Below are 19,547 nucleotides of genomic sequence, written 5' to 3' on the forward strand. Positions count from 1 at the left end.
CTGAGTTCTTATATACTTCCTGTCCCTGATTTAGCAGTTGCAGCTGGGTCTGCCTTTTCATTGGTTACAGCTGGGTCTTTCTTCTCAAGAGTAGATCCATCCTACTGAGCAAACCTTGGTCTTCTAATTGCCATGTGGGTGCTCCGATGAGGACTCTGGGTGTCCCACATTCTCCATTGCTGTCAGTGCTCTGGAGAGCTAGGAGACAAGCGAGAAGAGTTGGGAACCTGGCAAGGTTCAGGATGGGTTCAAAGGGGTTCTTTGGGACCTCAGGCAAGAAAGATCCCTGCAACAGGACTCCTCAGGTTACCTCAAATTTACCTTAGAAGAGAGGTTTGCTGAGGAACATCAGTCTACATCTACATGAGTCTACATCTCAGTCTATATTTATCCATCTAGCTCAGCCTACACCAGAGGTAAGCTATAGGCACATTTTACTTTTTTTTCAGGCCCACAGGCATTTTTTGTTGCCCTTCCTGGATTCCCACTTTTCTTGCCCTCCACTTTCTTCCTTCTCCCCTTCTTCTTCTGCCTGCTGCTGCTTCTGCATCCTTTTCATCCAGATTTCCTCCTCCTGCCATCACCAGATTTCCTCCCCCCACCCTGCCACTGAATTTCCTCCTATCACTGTCTCCTCCTCCTTCTCCTCCTCTGGTTTTTCTCCCCCCATGCCACCACATTTCCACCCTCACCACTCCTCTTCCTCTGGATTTCCTCCCTGTACCCACCCTGCCACTGTCAAGGAAGCAGGAAGTTGGCAGACTGGGAGATAAGTCTCCTGATAGGAAGAAATGGTGGCAGCAATTGGTGGGGGTGAGGAAGGGAACAGGGATGGGAAGCAGTCAGGGGTCTTGGCGGCTGCATCTGCAGGCACCACATTACCAACCTCTGGTGTATACTGACTGATCTGATTCTGGCTCTCCAGGGTTTCAGAGAGGGATTTACCTCAGCCCTACCTAGAGATGCTGGGGATTGCATACAGAAAGTCCTAAATTTTAATCTCTTATTAAAGGATAAGGTTGCAGATAATGTGAAAGTCCACTTCCTAAGGTCCTGGAACACTGCTGCCCATCAAAGCAGACATTGTTGGACTAGATGGAGAACAGCCTGACCTAAGGCAGCTTCCCTTGGTCCAAACCTACCTCACAGGGTTGTTGTGAAGATAAAATAGAGAGGAGGAAAGTCATGTACACTGCCTTGGGCTCTTTGGAAGAAAGGTGGAATATAGATGCAACAAATAAAATAAATACACATAAAATCTGCAGGAAGTGGATGAGGCTTCTAACAGGATAGACAGAAATACTTTTACATGGTCCTCACTTCCTGGAGCATTCAGATGTTCCAAGGGTAGCACTACCCACCTGGGTTTGGCTTTCTTTTGCAGGAGAGCTCATGGGAGACTTATGGAGTAATAAGGCTGTAATTTTTGATTTACAAATATACAAACTGAGCATAGGTGAAGGCAAAAAACATAAGGACTCCTATAAGGCAGCCAGTCCTCTACCCTGCATTTGATCTCTAGAGAGCTATTCTCTCTCTACTGCCCCACTGCCTGCCCCCACCCTGCCCAAAGCCCTGAGACATTGTCAGCCTTAGTTAATTCTCTGACTGGGTTCACAGGATCACAGATGGAAAATAAGCCATGGTGGCTTATTTTCCATCCCTGCGCATGCTAGTTGCGAGGTGCCTCATTAGGATGATTACCCTTGCTGGATGCAGGTTGTCATGATGGCTGAGGCTGCTGAGGCGGGTTGGCTGCAGTCATTCACAAACCACCCTGAAACCACGCCAGCCACCCCCCATCACTGGGTTCTGATGTCACAACAACTCACACCTGGCAAGAGTAATTATGCTAATGATGCGGTTCACAACCAGCATGTGCAGGGAGGGAAGATAAGCCACCATGGCATATTTTCCCTCCATGATCCTACGAACCCGGTTTCTGCCTCTCTTGGTATTTCTCCAAATTGCAGTTTCATCCACACATTAGGGATGTGCAATGCTGGGAATTCCATTCCATTTAAGCCTGATGGAATTCCACAGTGTTTCTCTTCCAGTAAGCAGTGGCAGTCTGTAGTGGATTGCTGCCCCCCCATTCCAGAAATATTTTGTGTATTTTTTTCGAGCTCCACCATTTGTGCAAATTGTAATTTGTGCAAGTTTTTTAATTTGGTGATCTTGAAATTTGTGCAAATGGTGTTGTAATTTTTTTTTTAAAATTATTGCCTACCTGTCAAAGAACCTGTCAATTTCATCCTTCACTTTGGCACCTCCCAAGGGAAGGGGGCCCAGTAGTAACGTATGGCTGTGAGAGCTGGACTATAAGGAAGGCTGAGCGCCCAAGAATTGATGCTTTTGAACTGTGGTGCTGGAGAAGACTCTTACGAGTCCCCTGGACTGCAAGGAGGTCAAATCAGTCAATCCTAAACGAAACCAACCCTGACTGCTCATTGGAAGGACAGATACTGAAGCTGAAGCTCAAATATTTTGGCCACCTAATGCGAAGAGAAAAGTCATTGGAAAAGACCCTGATGCTGGGAAAGATTGAAGGCAAAAGGAGAAGGGGACGGCAGAGGATGAGATGGCTGGATAGCATCACCGATGCAATGAATATGAACTTGAGCACACTCTGGGAGAGAGTGGAGGACAGGAAGGCCTGGCGTGCCATGGTCCATGGGGTCACGAAGAGTCGAACATGACTGAACAGCAACAGTGGGAAGGAATTGACAAGGTTTTTTTTTTTTGACAAAACAGAATACAGCTCTGCTGGCCTAAACAAAATAGTATGTGGAGAGGATTAAACTGACAAGGATATTGAAAAGAGAGGAATATGGCTCTTCAGGGCTACATAATGGACAGCTAGACTTACTATCATGTGCACTTGCACAAGATTTCCAATAGAAAAAAAATGACACCATTTGCACAAATTTCAAGATTGCCACCCGCAAATTGCAGAAATTTTCACCATTAAAAAAAAATGGAATCTGCATATTGGCTCAACTCGCTGTAGAACATAAAAGAGCCATGCTGGATAAGACCAAGGGTCCATCTAGTTCAGCACTCTGTTCACACAGTTGCCGTCCAGTTGTTGACAGAAAACTCACAAGCAGGACATAACTGCAACAGCACCCTTTCACTCATGTTCCCCAGCAAGTTCCTCTGATACTGGAGGTAGTATAGAGGCATCAGGACCAGTAGCCATTGATAGCCTTCTCCTCCAGGAATGAGTATAACCCTGTTTTAAAGCCATCCAAATTGGTGGCCATCACTACAGTTTGTGGTAACTAATTCCATAGGTGAACTATGCACTGTGTGAAGAAGTCCTTCTTTCTATCTGTCCAGAATCTCCCACCAATCTGCTTCATGGGATGACCACAGGTTCCAGTATTATGAGAGAGGGAGAAAAATGTCTCCCTATCCACATTCTCCACACCATGCATAATTTTGAGTTGACGCCAGCTATAGATTGAGTTGACGCTAGTGGGGGGAACCCCTTCATGGATCACTGCCTTGTTGTGGTGAAGGGGCTTGCGTAACTCAGTGAAGCCATAAGCTATGCCATGCAGGGCCACCCAAGATGGACAGGTCATGGAAGATAGTTCTAACAAAATGTGGTCCACTGGAGAAGGAAATGGCAACCCACTCCAGACCCTGATGCTGGGAAAGACTGAAGGCAAAAGCAGAAGGGGACGGCAGAGGATGAGATGGCTAGATAGTATCACCGATGCAATGAATATGAACTTGAGCACACTCTGGGAGCCCCTTCATGGATCACTGCCTTGTTGTGGTGAAGGGGCTTGCGTAACTCAGTGAAGCCATAAGCTATGCCATGCAGGGCCACCCAAGACGGACAGGTCATGGCAGAGTTCTGACAAAATGTGGTCCACTGGAGAAGGAAATGGCAACCCACTCCAGTATTCTTGCCAAGAAAACCCCATGGAACGTATCACAAGGCTAAAAGATATGACGCCGGAAGATGAGCCCCTCAGGTCGGAAGGTGTCCAATATACTACTGGGGAAGAGCAGAGGGTATTTCCAAGTAGCGCCAGAAGTAGGGCCAAAGCCGAAAGGACACTCAGCTGTGGATGTGTCTGGTGGTGAAAAGAAAATCCAATGCTGTAAAGAACAATACAGTTTAGGAACCTGGAATGTCAGATCAATGAATCAAGGTAAGCTGGAGGTGGTCAAACATGAGATGGCAAGATTGAACATCGACATCTTGGGAATCAGCGAACTAAAATGGACAGGCATGGGCGAATTTAATTCAGGTGACCATCATATCTACTATTGTGGGCAAGAATCCCTTAGTAGAAATGGAGTAGCACTCATAGTCAACAAAAGGGTGGGAAAAGCAGTACTGGGGTACAATCTTAAAAATGATAGAATGATCTCAGTACGAATCCAAGGCAAACCATTCAACATCACAGTAATTCAAGTCTATGCCCCAACCACTGATGCCGAAGAAGCTGAGGTTGATTGGTTCTATGAAGACCTACAACACCTTCTATAACTAACACCAAAAAAAGATGTCCTCTTCATCATAGGGGATTGGAATGCTAAAGTAGGAAGTCAAGAAATCACTGGGATAACAGGCAGGCATGGCCTTGGTGTACAAAATGAAGCAGGACAAAAGCTAATAGAGTTTTGCCAAGAGAACATGCTGATCATAGCAAACACTCTTTTCCAACAGCACAAGAGACAACTCTACACATGGACATCACCAGATGGTCAATATCGAAATCAGATTGCTTATGTCCTTTGCAGCCAAAGATGGAGAAGCTCCATACAGTCAGTAAAAACAAGACCTGGAGCTGACTGTGGCTCAGATCATGAGCTGCTTCTTGCAAAATTTCGGCTTAAATTGAAGAACATAGGGAAAACCACTAAACCATTCAGGTATGACCTAAATCATATCCCTTATGAATATACAGTGGAGGTGAGGAATAGATTTCAGGGATTAGACCTGATAGACAGAGTGCCTGAGGAACTATGGACGGAGGTCCGTAACACTGTTCAGGAGGCAGCAACGAAATCCATCCCAAAGAAAAAGAAATGCAAGAAAGCCAAGTGGCTGTCTGATGAGGCTTTACAAGTAGCTGAGGAAAGAAGGGAAGCGAAAAGCATCCAACTGAATGCAGAGTTCCAGAGAATAGCAAGGAGAGACAAGAAGGCCTTCTTAAATGAACAATGCAAAGAAATCGAGGAAAACAACAGAATGGGAAAGACTAGAGATCTCTTCAAGAAAATTGGAGACCTCAAGGGAACATTTTGTGCAAAGACGGGCATGATAAAGGACAAAGAAAGCAGGGACCTAACAGAAGCAGATGAGATTAAGAAGAGGTGGAAAGAATACACAGATGAACTATACAGGAAAGATCTTAATGTCCCTGATAGCCATGATAGTGTGGTCTCTGAACTTGAGCCGGACATCCTCGAGAGTGAAGTCAAGTGGGCCTTAGGAAGCATTAGTAACAACAAAGCTAGCGGAGTTGACAGTATTCCAGCTGAGCTATTTTAAATCCTAAAAGATGATGCTGTTAAAGTGCTGCATTCAATATGCCAACAAATTTGGAACATTCAACAATGGCCGCAAGACTGGAAAAGGTCAGTTTACATTCCACTTCCAAAGAAGGGCAACGCCAAAGAGTGTTCAAACTACCGCACAAATGCGCTCATTTCACATGCCAGCAAGGTGATGCTCAAAATCATACAAGCTAGGCTTCAGCAGTACGCGAACCGAGAACTACCGGAAGTACAACCTGGGTTTCGAAGAGGCAGAGGAACTAGAGATCAAATCGCCAACATTCACTGAATCATGGAGAAAGCAAGAGAATTCCAGAAAAATGTCTATTTCTGCTTCATTAACTACGCTAAAGCCTTTCATTGTGTGGATCACAACAAACTGTGGCAAATTCTTAAAGAGATGGGAGTACCAGACCACCTGACCTGTCTCCTGAGAAACGTGTATGAGGGTCAAGGAGCAACAGTAAGTACCATACATGGAACAACTGAGTGGTTCAAAATTGGGAAAGGAGTATGACAAGGCTGCATATTGTCACCCTGCTTATTTAACTTATATGCAGAGTACATCATGAGAAATGCCGGGCTGGATGAATCAGAGGTCGGAATTAAGATTGCTGGGAGAATTATCAACTCCTCCGATATGCAGACGATACCACCCTAATGGCAGAAAGCGAAGAGGATCTCAAGAGCCTCTTGTTGAGGGTGAAAGAGGAGAGTGCAAAAGCTGGTTTGAAACTCAACATTAAAAAAACTAAGATCATGGCATCTGGTCCCATCACTTCCTGGCATATAGAATGGGAAGAAATGGAAGCAGTGACAGATTTTACTTTCTTGGGCTCCAAGATCACCGCAGACGGTGACTGTAGCCATGAAATTAAAAGACACTTGCTCCTTGGGAGGAAAGCTATGGCAAACCTAGACAGCATAGTAAGAAGCAGAGACATCACCTTGCCGACAAAGGTCCGTCTAATCAAAGCTATGGTTTTCCCAGTAGTAATGTATGGCTGTGAGAGCTGGACTATAAGGAAGGCTGAGCACCGAAGAATGGATGCTTTCGAACTGTGGTGCCGGAGAAGACTCTTACAAGTCCCCTGGACTGCAAGGAGGTCAAATCAGTCCATCCTGAAGGAAATCAACCCTGAGTGCTCATTGGAAGGACAGATACTGAAGCCGAAGCTCAAATATTTTGGCCACCTAATGCAAAGAGAAAACTCTCTGGAAAAGACCCTGATGCTGGGAAAGACTGAAGGCAAAAGGAGAAGGGGACGGCAGAGGATGAGATGGCTAGATAGCATCACCGATGCAATGAATATGAACTTGAGCACGCTCCGGGAGAGAGCGCAGGACAGGAAGGCCTGGTGTGCTATGGTCCATGGGGTCACGAAGAGTTGGACACGACTGAACGACTGAACAACAACAGCAACAACACTTTGGGAGAGAGCGCAGGACAGGAAGGCCTGGCGTGCTATGGTCCATGGGGTCACGAAGAGTTGGACATGACTGAACGACTGAACAACAACAGCAACAACACTTCGGGAGAGAGAGCAGGACAGGAAGGCCTGGCGTGCTATGGTCCATGGGGTCACGAAGAGTCGGACACGACTGAATGACTGAACAACAACAGTGGGGGGAAATGGAACAAAATCCGCAGGACTGAACTGGAAAAATCTGTCAAGTTTTCACCCCCCGCATGGAAATCTCATACATGCCTTCCACATACAGATCAGAAGACTCACCAGTAGCTGGCTGGGGATGGTGGGAGGAAATGATGAGTCATCTTCCCCAAATAGCTTTCGCATTTCAGGGATGATCTACTATGAGAATTGACCATGAGCTCTTAACTGAGGAAGCATCATCACCTCATTTTGAACCATCAATTAGCAATCTGCTTAACAAAAGATATGGGCAGCCAGCATTCAAAACACTGTTATCACTTACTAATGTCTAGTTAGCGACAATTAAAACTACAGGGTTGTATTCAAAAGTTGGCAGGCCTTACTTCATCCTTCAGCTTGGCAGGGGCTGTGTCACCATGGCCTTCCTTGTTCCTTCAGCCCCAGCGACTTCAAAGGTAATTGTGACAGCAACCTCCGGAAGCTGCTGTACAGCACTGTCAACAAAACTCTTTCTACATTATTTAACAGACCACAAAATAAACCAAGAAAGATAAATTGGTTTCCTTCTTCAGGGGAAAAAAAAAGAACAATTACATCTTTACCATGTAGGCACCAATTAAGGAATCTGTAAGATTTAAAAATGAAGAAAAATTTGCTTGCTTCATTGACTACAAAACAAAAATGAGTTTTGACTCCATCTGGTACACAATAATAATCAATTACTACAAAGTTCAACCTGAGGGGAAAACATTACTTCTTTAAAACCAACATATGGAACAACACAAATGGGAAAATACAAAATAAAAGTGGACTTCTTCAAAGAAAGAAGAGAATGTCTAAAATTAAAATCATATTCAACTTGGTATATCAGTGACATACTTTTCCTAATGAACAAATACCTGAGACCTGTACATCCCTCAAGTAGGGTTCCCAACATATTAGAACAATGACACCAAAGGTCTGCTCTGTCCTTTTAACAGCAGTTTAATCTGCAGAAATCAGCAGGCAGGGTTGAATTTAGGGGCAGGCAACCGAGGTGATTGTTTAGGGGTTACTGGTTTTGGCCCGGAAAACTGCCATGGGTTATCTACTCAACTGACCACTTAAAAGCTGAAACAAATAGTACAAACAGTTCATTTTCTGTTGCAAAGCTGACGGTACTGACCTATGTGGCCAGCACTGAATAAATGTCAGTTTTGTTTGTTTTTTAATTCACAGGAAAAATGTCCATCATCAGTGCCCATTCAACATGCAGTGGGTGTGTGAGTGATTGACAATCACTGATTGTGTCCAGATCCATTTCGCATACAACAGGGATAAATTGTACAAGCAATTTGTGCATCAAAGTCTTGACATGGGCAACAAATAGAAAATAAATAAATAAATACCATGGTGTTCAAATAAAGGAATGGAGGGGAGAACATCCTTTGATCTAGGGCTGCAGGTGAAACTTTTAAAGGCTTCAAAATAAACACTATTACCCACTATTGTCTGCGGATCAAACTGTTCGAAAGCACAGGAGTGGGGACCAGTAACAGTAGCAATCCCATGAGATTAAAACCACAGTTTAACAAACACACTTTTAAGTGGTTAATAAGACTCTTTGATCCTTGCAGTGTTCTCACGGGAGGCCAAACTAGATGTCACATTATTCATACAATTTGCCACTGCTGGATGCCTCTGAACAGCAGTTGTTAGAGGACATGAGCAGGAGGGTGCTATTGTGCTCATATATCCTGCTTGTGGGCTTCCCAGAGGCATCTGTTTGGCTACTGTGGGCACCCAACACTGGATTAGACGGGCCTTTCATCTGATCCAGTCAATACGGGATGTGTGATTTGGACTGGAACTTTGGTGAGAGGGCTTCAACCTTTTTGCCCCTGTTACATTCCTGATCTGTACTAGGGGCTCCAGCTTTTTAGTTTAAAAACTATTTACACAATTCCTAATTGTGTGAATGGTGTCACATCTAGTTTGGCTGACAGGAGAAGATGATCCAGGCATTATATGTTCTCCTTTGTTTTTAACAAAAACAAACAGGACTTTTCTTATCCATTCACGGTGATGTGGGTTTTCTGGAAAATTGTGAACTAGAATTTTTTCTGGAAAAATTTCCAATGCAAATTAGCTAAAAATGTTCCTATGCAAATGACCCATGCACATTAAGCTAATTTGCCTAGGAAAATTTTCAGTATGCATCGGAATATGTTCTGATGCCCTAGAGAGATTGAATTTTGCATGTTTATTTTACTCGTATTTAGTTTGTTGTCGTTTATTCGTTCAGTCGCTTCCGAGTCTTTGTGACTTCATGGACCAGCCCATGCCAGAGCTTCCTGTCGGCCGTCGCCACCCCCAGTTCCCCCAAGGTCAAGTCCATCACCTCCAGAATATCATCCATCCATCTTGCCCTTGGTCGGCCCCTCTTCCTTTTGCCTTCCACTTCCCCTAGCATCAGCATCTTCTCCAGGGTATCCTGTCTTCTCATGATGTGGCCAAAGTACTTCAGTTTTGCCTTTAATATCCTTCCCTCAAGTGAGCAGTCTGGCTTGATTTCCTGGAGTATGGACTGGTTTGATCTTCTTGCAGTCCAAGGCACTCTCAGAATTTTCCTCCAGCACCACAGTTCAAAAGCATCTATCTTTCTTCGCTCAGCCTTCCTTATGGTCCAGCTCTCGCAGCCATAGGTTACTACGGGGAATACCATTGCTTTAACTATGCGGACCTTTGTTGTCAGTGTGATGTCTCCACTCTTCACTATTTTATCAAGATTTGTCATTGCTGTCCTCCCAAGAAGTAAACGTCTTCTGATTTCCTGGCTGCAGTCAGCGTCTGCAGTAATCTTTGCGCCTAGAAAGACAAAGTCTGTCACTGCCTCCACGTTTTCTCCCTCTATTTGCCAGTTATCAATCAAGCTGGTTGCCATAATCTTGGTTTTTTTGAGGTTTAACTGCAACCCAGCTTTTGCACTTTCTTCTTTCACCTTCGTCATGAGGTTCCTCAGCTCCTCCTCGCTTTCAGCCATCAAAGTGGTGTCATCTGCATATCTGAGATTAATGTTTCTTCCAGCGATTTTAACTCCAGCCTTGGCTTCATCAAGCCCAGCACGTTGCGTGATGTGTTCTGTGTACAGGTTGAATAGGTAGGGTGAGAGTATACAATCCTGCCATACTCCTTTCCCAATCTTAAACCAGTCCGTTGATCTGTAGTCTGTTCTTACCGTTGCTACTTGGTCGTTATACAGATTCCTCAGGAGGCAGACAAGATGACTTGGTATCCCCATACCACCAAGAACTTGCCACCATTTGTTATGATCCACACAGTCAAAGGCTTTAGAATAGTCAATAAAGCAGAAATAGATGTTTTTCTGAAACTCCCTGGCTGTCTCCATTATCCAGCGGATATTGGCCATTTGGTCTCTAGTTCCTCTGCCTTTTCTAAACCCAGCTTGTACATCTGGCAATTCTCATTCCATGAATTGCTGGAGTCTACCTTGCAAGATCTTGAGCATTACCTTACTGGCATGTGAAATAAGTGCCACTGTTCGATAGTTTGAACATTCTTTGGTGCTTCCCTTTTTTGGTATGGGGATATAAGTTGATTTTTTCCAATCTGTTGGCCATTCTTGTGTTTTCCAAATTTGCTGGCATATGGCACGCATCACCTTGACAGCATCATCTTGCAAGATTTTAAACAGTTCAGCTGGGATACCATCATCTCCTGCTGTCTTGTTATTAGCAATGCTTCTTAAGGCCCATTCAACCTCACTCTTCAGGATGTCTGGCTCTAGCTCACTGACCACACCGTCAAATCTATCCCCGATATTATTATCCTTCCTAAGCTAAAAATGGAGTACCCTATGTTATTTTTTTGTCCCAATACACCACAAGTATTGGTCTTGAAATATCTGAGGGAAAAAATTAAAGCACACTAAACGTAACTTAAATGTTATATTATGTACACATTTTTATTGGAATGCTGGTAAGCATTTTAGACAACAGCATGCAGTTCCCTTACATTATTTAAATTTAAGGAACAGCCCCTGCCCCCCCAGCTATTAAAAGCTGTTGACACACTAATTTATTTTAGCAAACCAAAGAACTGTGCATGATATGCTGACAACCACTCACCTACTTCAACAGAATTCAACTCTCTTCCTCAGGGTCATTGGGCCGCCTTCAGTTTCCCTGTCATTATTTACTGGTTCCATTTCACAATGAAACATATATGTATTTCAGTGACATATATGTATCTATTCTCTCACATACTCGCTAGGGATAATCACCTGAAAAATATTAATTACAACTTTGAAACTGACAAGCTTGCCTAATATTGTATTTGCAATCAACATACATTTCATTTTTACTAATGAACTTGTGAAATGGAAAATTCTCCATGGAAAAAGAAAGCACTGGAACATTTTCAGGAAGACGTTCTTTTTGGAGGAATTGTCCACCCACAATACTGTTCATACACTGTAGAGGAAGCAAGGACTTGTCACTGTTAATGGCTCCCTCTCCCTCTCTCACACAGCATGGCTTGCTGTTTCTATTTGCCCCTCTGACAGAGGCATCCTCAAGTTTGCACTGAGATCTTAGAAACAGTGGTACAGCTAGGGCGTTGTAGACTTGGACTTAATAATCTTATTGGGGGTGGGTGGGTTAGATGGTGATGTGTGTTACTTCAGTTGTGAAGCACACGGCAGTTCTCTTCTCTGCTCCTCACTCTCTCGCCACAACTGGTGCTCTGATTTAAGTAAGATTTTCAACTGACTTAACTCATAGCACCATCATGAGCACAGATATACAATGCAGTTTCCGTCTGCTGCCTTGTTGCTGGTCATTCAGGGGACTTTGGCCCTAAAGTCAGGGGAGGCTGGTGCTCCAGTTTCGGAAAGGCAGAGGTTCCATTCTGGGTTTTAGTTACAACCACCCAGAAGTCTAAAGGAGCTATCCAAGGTGCTGAACCACATCCCCAAATGGGTCCAGAACCTTGGATAGCTCCTTTAGACTTCTGGCTAGTTGTAAGTAACACCGGGAATGGAATCTCTGCCCCTCCAAAACTGGAACCACCAGCCCCCCCACCCAAAGTCTGGCCCCAGCTTCACCGCTGCTTAGAAGAAAAGAAGCAGCTCACCACCATGATGTTTGACATTGCTGTTGTTCTCATCACCATCAATTGTTTTAACTGGAAAAAGCCAGGTTGTTGTTGGCTGCTTTGGAAGGGCTTAATTGGTAAGAAGACAAGTAGCAGAAGTCACATGGAAGTCAAGGCTGCAGCTGCCTGCGAAGTCGCACATCATGCGCTGCAATTATTAGTGGAACTTGCATGTGCACACAGAAAGCAAGCCAAAGGCCTTGCAGTGCTGCTGAAATATGGGAACTGACTGCAGCTCCCCCAGTTGCACAGTGGGGGGCATAATTGGTTGGGCTGAATGCTGGTGAGCAACCAGCAAGGCAAGCGCCTGCTCATTGCTGGAATCAAGCCCCTGTGAAAGGCTGGTAGCAGCAGCAATTGTAGCAGCAGCACGTTTGCTATACTGACCACAAGCCATAATGGAAAGAAAACTGGATGTTAGACAAGATCCAGAGATCCAGATTAAAAAAAGCCAAACCTGAACACGGCAAGTAAAAGCATTTCTAGCAATAAAGTAACAATGCATCACCACACAGGTGAAGTCTCCAGTCAACTGTAGGAGTATAAACAAATTGGACACAGGGGGACTGGTTGGAAATTCAGCCATCCGTAATTGGAACTCACCCCTCCAATTCAGCAGCTCTTCCCTTAACTCCAGACCAGGGCTTCGCAGAGGCTCAGTCTCTGCAGGAGAAGGAGGGGACAGAATGGACTGCACCACTTCGCACTACAGTTGAGGGATCACCTTTTCCAGTGTTCTATGTTAAAACCCCTCTCCAAATAGAAAATCAGCACAGCAGGCAAGAGTTGGGCAGGTGTTTTTTGTTGTTGTTGTTTTAAATCTACAGCAAGTTTAAAAGCAAAAAGGAGACATAAAAAGTGGTCTGACCCCCCCCCCGCAGTGTGGTGTGGTCACCTCCAAACTCTACCTTAGCACCAGACTAGGACCACCTCACTTCATTCACCTGCAGGTGCACCCCAGCATGAGTGAAGGCACTCCACGCAAGCACAGAGACCCAAGCCTCTTCTACGTCACACAGGCAGGCATCAGGGGTTGGTGGCACCATGGGAGAGCTGCTGTCGGCCCAGGGTCTCTGCAGGGTTTCTGGCACTGACCATTGATCAGCCGCTGCTGAGATGCAGCAAACCCTGGGAGATTTGCCCTCTGTCGAGCAGGAAATGTGGAGGTCTGCTGTGTGTCCTCCATTTTGTGCTCTGCATAGATACTATCAGGAATACCACTTCGCCCTGCTGGGTGCTGGTGACACAGGGCACTTCCTTGAAAATGGGCTAGGGAATGATGGCTGCAAGGATCAGCCGCGGCTGCCTCCAGTCGCTTACACCTACCATCGCAGACTGGGACATACAATGGGGTGGATTGGGTCTGCCATGCTGTGCCCAGAGAGTACAGGACAGCAAGTAGAGAAGGTGTCCACTTCTGACCACTCGCCTGCTCTCTGGGCGGTGGAGAGCCCTGTTGTAAGGAGTGGCTGCCGGTGCTTTGGATTGCTAACCTACCCTTTCCCTTTGGGAGGTTCGACCTTCTCGTTCACTCTCTTTGGGCAGTGCAGGGCAGAGGGTTGGGCCCAAGGCCACCCAGAAGATGTGGCCGAGTGGAAACCATCACCACCGGTGGTGCAGTTAGCTCATTTTAGACCCTAAAGGTTCAATGACCTTATGATGCCCCCCTTTAGACAGCTCTGTGCATTACTTCAGTTGTCAAGCTCATGGCTAAAGTTTCTCTATCGCCATTCCATGCGATACAACTGTTTCTACATTCCGTATATGTTAGAATGCTTGCCAAGCCTCATCCTCATCATCCTGAGCATGTGCAGCTTTGGGCTTTAAGCTCGCTTAAATCATAGCACCATCATGACTACAGGAATAAAGTGGAGCTTGCTTCTGCTGCCCTCATCACCCGCCTCTCTCGGGGTGGGGGGGGGCGGCGGCGGTGGTCATTTGAGGCCTCCTTGGACAGTGGGGCCCTGGCTGCACCACTGGCCACCACAACTTTACTTGGCTGCTCTCTCTCTCTGTTTGTCTCTGGGCAGCACGCCCACTGCTGTGCCAGCCAGAGTAATAGTCAGCCGAGGGAGTGAGGGCATGAGGCGGATGCTCCTTCCACAAGCAGCTGCCCACTTGTCCATAGAGGGCAGACGTGGCAGCACATGGGGCACAATCCACCCTTCATGGCACACTGGTGGGGGCGTGGGGAGAGAGAGATCAGCCAGTCCTGTGCGTTTGCTTGCCCCTTGTCTCTTGGCAGCGCAGTAGAGAGGACTGTGCTAGCTGGAGGCAAGGAGAAGCCCCTCCCAAGTGTGTTGCCAAGAGCCCCTCCCCCCCGGAACTGGCCATGAGTCTTCTCAGGTTCCAGGCCCAGTGGTGCCAGTGGCTAATATTAGACTCCGGACCTAATGGTCCGGGGGCAGGGTCGGGGGATGTTGGGACCTAATGGTCCGGGGGCGGGTTGATGTGTCGTACTACTTCCCTTACTTCAGATGTGGTAAGCCAGCCCTGCTGCCTTCAGCGGAGGGGGGTCTGCTCATTCTGCTGGCCTCTGCCCCAAAGTCCTTCCCTGATGGCTCCGCTGTTCAGGAGTGAGCTGGGGCGTTTCTTTTACACATCTTCTGAGGCTGAGCCAAAACAGCCCCGGGGCAGCCCAGCCGGCCGGGCACCCTGCCTGCCCTCCCTCCTCCTCCTCCTCCTCCTCCTCCTCGCCCTCGCCTCCCTCTCCCCCATCCCCCCGCAGCAGAGCGCCCCTCCCCACCGCTTCTCCCCTTCCCCCGCGGAGGCAGGTGGGTGGGCTGGCTGGCTGGCTGGCTGGCAGCCGGCGGGAGCCCGCGAGCAGCCAATCGCGTCGCAGCGCCGTACAGCAGATGGCGTTCGCCGGCGCGCCTTCGCTCGCGCTCCCCGCCGAAGCTGAGCACCTCGCGGCTGCCGCACAGACGCCGGGCTATGGGTGGGCTGCTGCCAAACCACCATCTTCCTCTGCCCGGGCAAGCGCGCCCCCGTCGCTCGCTTGGCCAGACCGCGGAGAGCCCGGTAAGTGCGGAGCCTCTTGCGCAGGCGGCGGCGGCGGCTCGCCCCCCCCGCCCCCTCTGCTGCGCGGGGAGCGCACGAGGCCAACTTGGGAGCAGGCGGGCGCTGACTCCTGGGGCGGCCCGCAGGCGCTCCGGGGCGTTTCTCCGAGCCTGCCCGCGTGCAGTTTTCGGGGCCACGTTTCCCGTAGGGTCGGGTGGGAGGGACGGAAGGCGCTTGAGCCCACACCCGAGGCTCACGCTTCCCTGGAAGTAACCCTCGCCCCGGCTCAGCACAGCCGGACTTACTTCTGGGAAGGCGCGGATAGGATCGCGCTGCTCGTCTGCATGCAGACAACCCGCGGGAGGGTCACGTTGCTCATTCGCACTGCTGACCCCCCGCCCGCCCCTATTTCGTCGCGTTTTCTTTGAAAATCCAACCTAGCAGAGGGTTCTTCGGATATTCAGGGAAGATCGACAGCTGCCCTAAACTGCCCGCTCCTGATCGACCCAATCCGCTGACCTCTCGGGGGCGTTCCGACGAGCCCTCGGGTGAATGTATTTGTACTCCTGTTTGGGATGGTTGCAAATCTGCATTGCGATTGAGGCTCAGTCCCCGACCCCCTCCCCCCCCCCCCGCAACTGAGACCGGAAAGAAGTTTGCGGGCGTCCGCAGTATGGTCGTTCTTCGTGATCGCAGCTTCTATCCTTGCTTAGGAGGATACCATCGCAATGAGATCGGGTGGTCTGTTCGGCAGCCTTCAGTTTGGCATATCAAAGCCACAGGGAACTGGCGTCGAAGAGGGGTCGGTGTAACGTCAGAGGCAGGTTCCAAGAAACTAAGGGTAGTATCCCATGGTAGTCCTACGTAGAGTAAACCCATTCAAATGAATGAGACTTAAGTTAGTCATGACTAACTTCAGTCCCGTTCATTTCAATGGGTCTACTCTATGTAGGACTAACATGGGATACCACCCTAACAGTGTGATCCATCCTGGGTACATTTACTTGGAAGCAAACCTCTACATGGTTCCGTGATACTTACTCCCAAGTAAGCAAGCATAAGATTTACAGCAAAGCCATCCAAAATGTGCGTGCTAGGAGTAAAACCCACTGAATTCAGTGGGACTTACTTCAGAGAAAGTATATATAGGTCTTGGGAGAGGGTTCCAAAGGCTTTGATCTTAAAGATACTTGCTAGGCAACAGGGACCACGAGTGCGGTGGGGTTTACTCTTGTACAACATGCTTCGGACTGGGTTGTAAATGTGCCTTTAAAATTAAACTGATTTGTTCAGTGATTTTTATCTCCTAACTGTACGATAGTTACTATCTTAATTTCAAGAATGCTGCTGCTCTGTCTAGAAGAGGCTTCAGTATCTGGGAACGAACACACGCACACTTCTATTTTTATTCTCTCCATTTCTTTCCTGCTGAAATGACTTTCCTTTTCCTTCGTAACTCTCCTCTGTAGAGTCTGAGGATCGCGTCAGTTGCTTATCCTTTCTTTGGGATAGATAGCCTCTTATCCATATGGTTAAAAATACTCCTTTAATGCCTCACAGGTTGCTCTTCAGTTGTGCACCCTTCACGAAAAACCAGAGCCTTTTATTGGGAAAGTGATAGCTGCTCTCATGACATTTCTGAATGCGCAATATAGGTGTGTGTGTGTTTTTCGCCACTGTGTATGATAAAATGGTATCTGGAGGGATCCAAGTAGAATCCCCCCTCCACTATGTGTGTGTCAATATTTTCACTGTGCTCTATTAACCTTACAGTGTGTATGGTAAACACATATACTGGTGTGTATGCATGCGCGTGTGCTCTTTCTTGGTTCAGGCAGTAGCTGAATGTCAAGATGATGAATTTATGTCTCAGATGTAGTGTCAAGGATATCACAGGTTTGTTGGGTAACTAGAAGGCGGCTAATTCTTCAGGGACTTTCCTTTTGTGCTCCATGGTATGCGTCTCTAATAGCTGCTTTAGGGTTGTTCCATGGATAGGGAAAACTTTTTAGCTTTCTAATAAAATCAAGAAATGTTATTAAGGATGCCGTTCTTCAGTGTGAATTACATTTTTCTCTGCAGATAGGAAAAAATTTGCCTCGGGAAGAGAAGATTGTGTATATTGAAGAGCTTTTTGAAAGTGCTTTATTCTTATTGAGCTGTCATATTTTTCTTTAATATTTTTCATATTCCTCATGTAGTGCTAGTCTTCTGTATATATTTATAAAAAATACTCTTGCCTCTGAAGTTGTTTCTTGCAACTGAAATGGTTCCTTTTTGATTTGTCTTTACTGCTTCGGTCTTTCAAAGAGTAAGTGGATTTCACTGTCTGTCCTACTTGCTTAACCTTTTGGCTTGGTCAGCTATTGAAAAGCTATTACTCTTGGGATCATCTGGGTCATCTTCACATTTTCACCTTCTGCCATGTTTTAATAAATGCACCAAGGTCAAGCCATGAAGAATTATTTTTCTTCTATAAAGATTGATCGGTAGCATAGGTTTTTGATTCCTAGTCTCTTTCCCCCACTTCTGTGCTTCAGAACTTCTGAAAAACAGCCTTCCCCAACCCTCTGCCCTCCAGATGTGTAGGACTACAACTCCCATCATGCCCAACCACAGGGCATTGTCCATGGTGGCTGGGGAAGATGAAAGTTGTAGTCCAGCACATCTGAAGGGCACCAGGTTGGGGAAGGCTGTTCGATCTTTATCTTTATTACATGGTGACTCTTTCACAAAGTTGGATGCTCATAAAGAATTTCCATTGCACAGTTGCCTCAGTAGGGTTAAATGATTAGCTGCACAATCCTGTGCATGTCTACTCAGTAGTTACTCCATTAAGCTCATTGAGACTTTACTCCCAGGTAAGTATAAATAGGATTGCAGCCTTAGGCAGTGTTATTTACACTTTACTTGGGAATTATAGAATCATAGGGTTGGAAGGGGCCTACAAGACCATCGAGTCCAACCCCCTGTGCAATGCAGGAAGCCTGATTCAGGCAGTCTCCCATCCAAGTACTAACGTAAGCCCAATTAAATTCAGTTGAACTTACTTATGAGTAGACATGTATAAGACTGTGCTGTAAGGCTGCAGGCCTGTGCACACTTACTTAGAGTAAGTCCTATCTAACTTGCAGTGCAATCCTTTACATGACTACTCAAAAGTAAGTTTCATTGAATTCACATAGGGCCCCAGATCAAAAGAGCCCCCCCCCCCGCTTACTTTCCCTCAGGTACGCAAGTATAGGACTGTCGTCTCAGTGGGACTTACTTCTGAGTTAGCATGCATAGGATTTGGTTGCACAGTATATTGACAGTCCAGTCCTACAGATATCTACTTGGTAGTATGTCCCACTGATTTCCAAGGGACTTACCCCTTGCAATCCTATCCACACTTACTTGACTGCAGTGGGACTTGCTTCTGGGGAAACATGCCTACAGTTAAGCTACTTGTGTACTTATGACTTCAGAATTTACTTTTATGAAATGATGGGACTTCCGTACACTCCAAAATATTTAGTGTCAAGGTATTGTTGGTGTTTAAAAATGGGATTTTTTTAGTTCTTAATTCACATTAAACTTGTTGAAAGAGCTGATATTTTGAAGCTTATTTCTTGTGAGTAAATAAGATTGGTAGGGTGCAATCCTAAGTAGATAGGCGGCCGCCTCCGACCTCAGAGGACAAAGCAAAGGCAGGAGAGGCAGGGGGGATTGTTCCCTCTGTGCCGCTCCTGCCTTGCTCCGTCTCCCCACCCCAGGAATGCCCCCCAGCCCCATCTCTTTTCAGTCGCTTGCTCCACACTCATCTTCCGAGCTCTGAGGACGGGGCTTCTCTGTGCTGCCTCCAAGGCAGCATGGACGAGGGGGAAGGTCGGTTCCCAGAATAGACTATATCCTATGGCCCACTAGATAGTGTCTAGCGGGCCGTAGAATTGCTCTCTCCAAGTATGGAAGAGAATCTATTAAATGGAGAAAGGGGAGAATGGGAGACAAGTATTTTAACATTGTCTGTTGTGAGGACAGGGTTAAAACCTAGAGGAAGTGATTCAGTGTGGGAACAATTCTATGTATGTATAGACAGTCCATCCTAAAGGAAATCAACCCTGACTGCTCATTGGAAGGACAGATACTGAAGCTGAAGCTCAAATATTTTGGCCACCTAATGCGAAGAGAAAACTCTCTGGAAAAGACCCTGATGCTGGGAAAGATTGAAGGCAAAAGGAGAAGGGGACGGCAGAGGATGAGATGGCTAGATAG

The 19,547-nt window shown here is 46.6% G+C and overlaps 1 protein-coding gene across 1 annotated transcript in view; it reads left to right on the forward strand.

Moving 5' to 3' along the window:
- The first annotated feature begins 15,213 nt into the window (after nt 1–15,213).
- THSD7B (thrombospondin type 1 domain containing 7B) overlaps nt 15,214–19,547 on the forward strand; it is a 645,752-nt gene continuing 641,418 nt past the window's right edge. Inside the window, exon 1 of the mRNA XM_084829626.1 lies at nt 15,214–15,314. The gene's annotated coding sequence lies outside the window, so the exon portion shown is untranslated. The remainder of the gene's footprint in view (nt 15,315–19,547) is intronic.

The sequence above is a fragment of the Heloderma suspectum genome, chromosome 1 (assembly GCF_057233095.1).
Source record: "Heloderma suspectum isolate Gila_16-S chromosome 1, 16-S_ref, whole genome shotgun sequence".
Lineage (NCBI taxonomy): Eukaryota > Metazoa > Chordata > Lepidosauria > Squamata > Helodermatidae > Heloderma > Heloderma suspectum.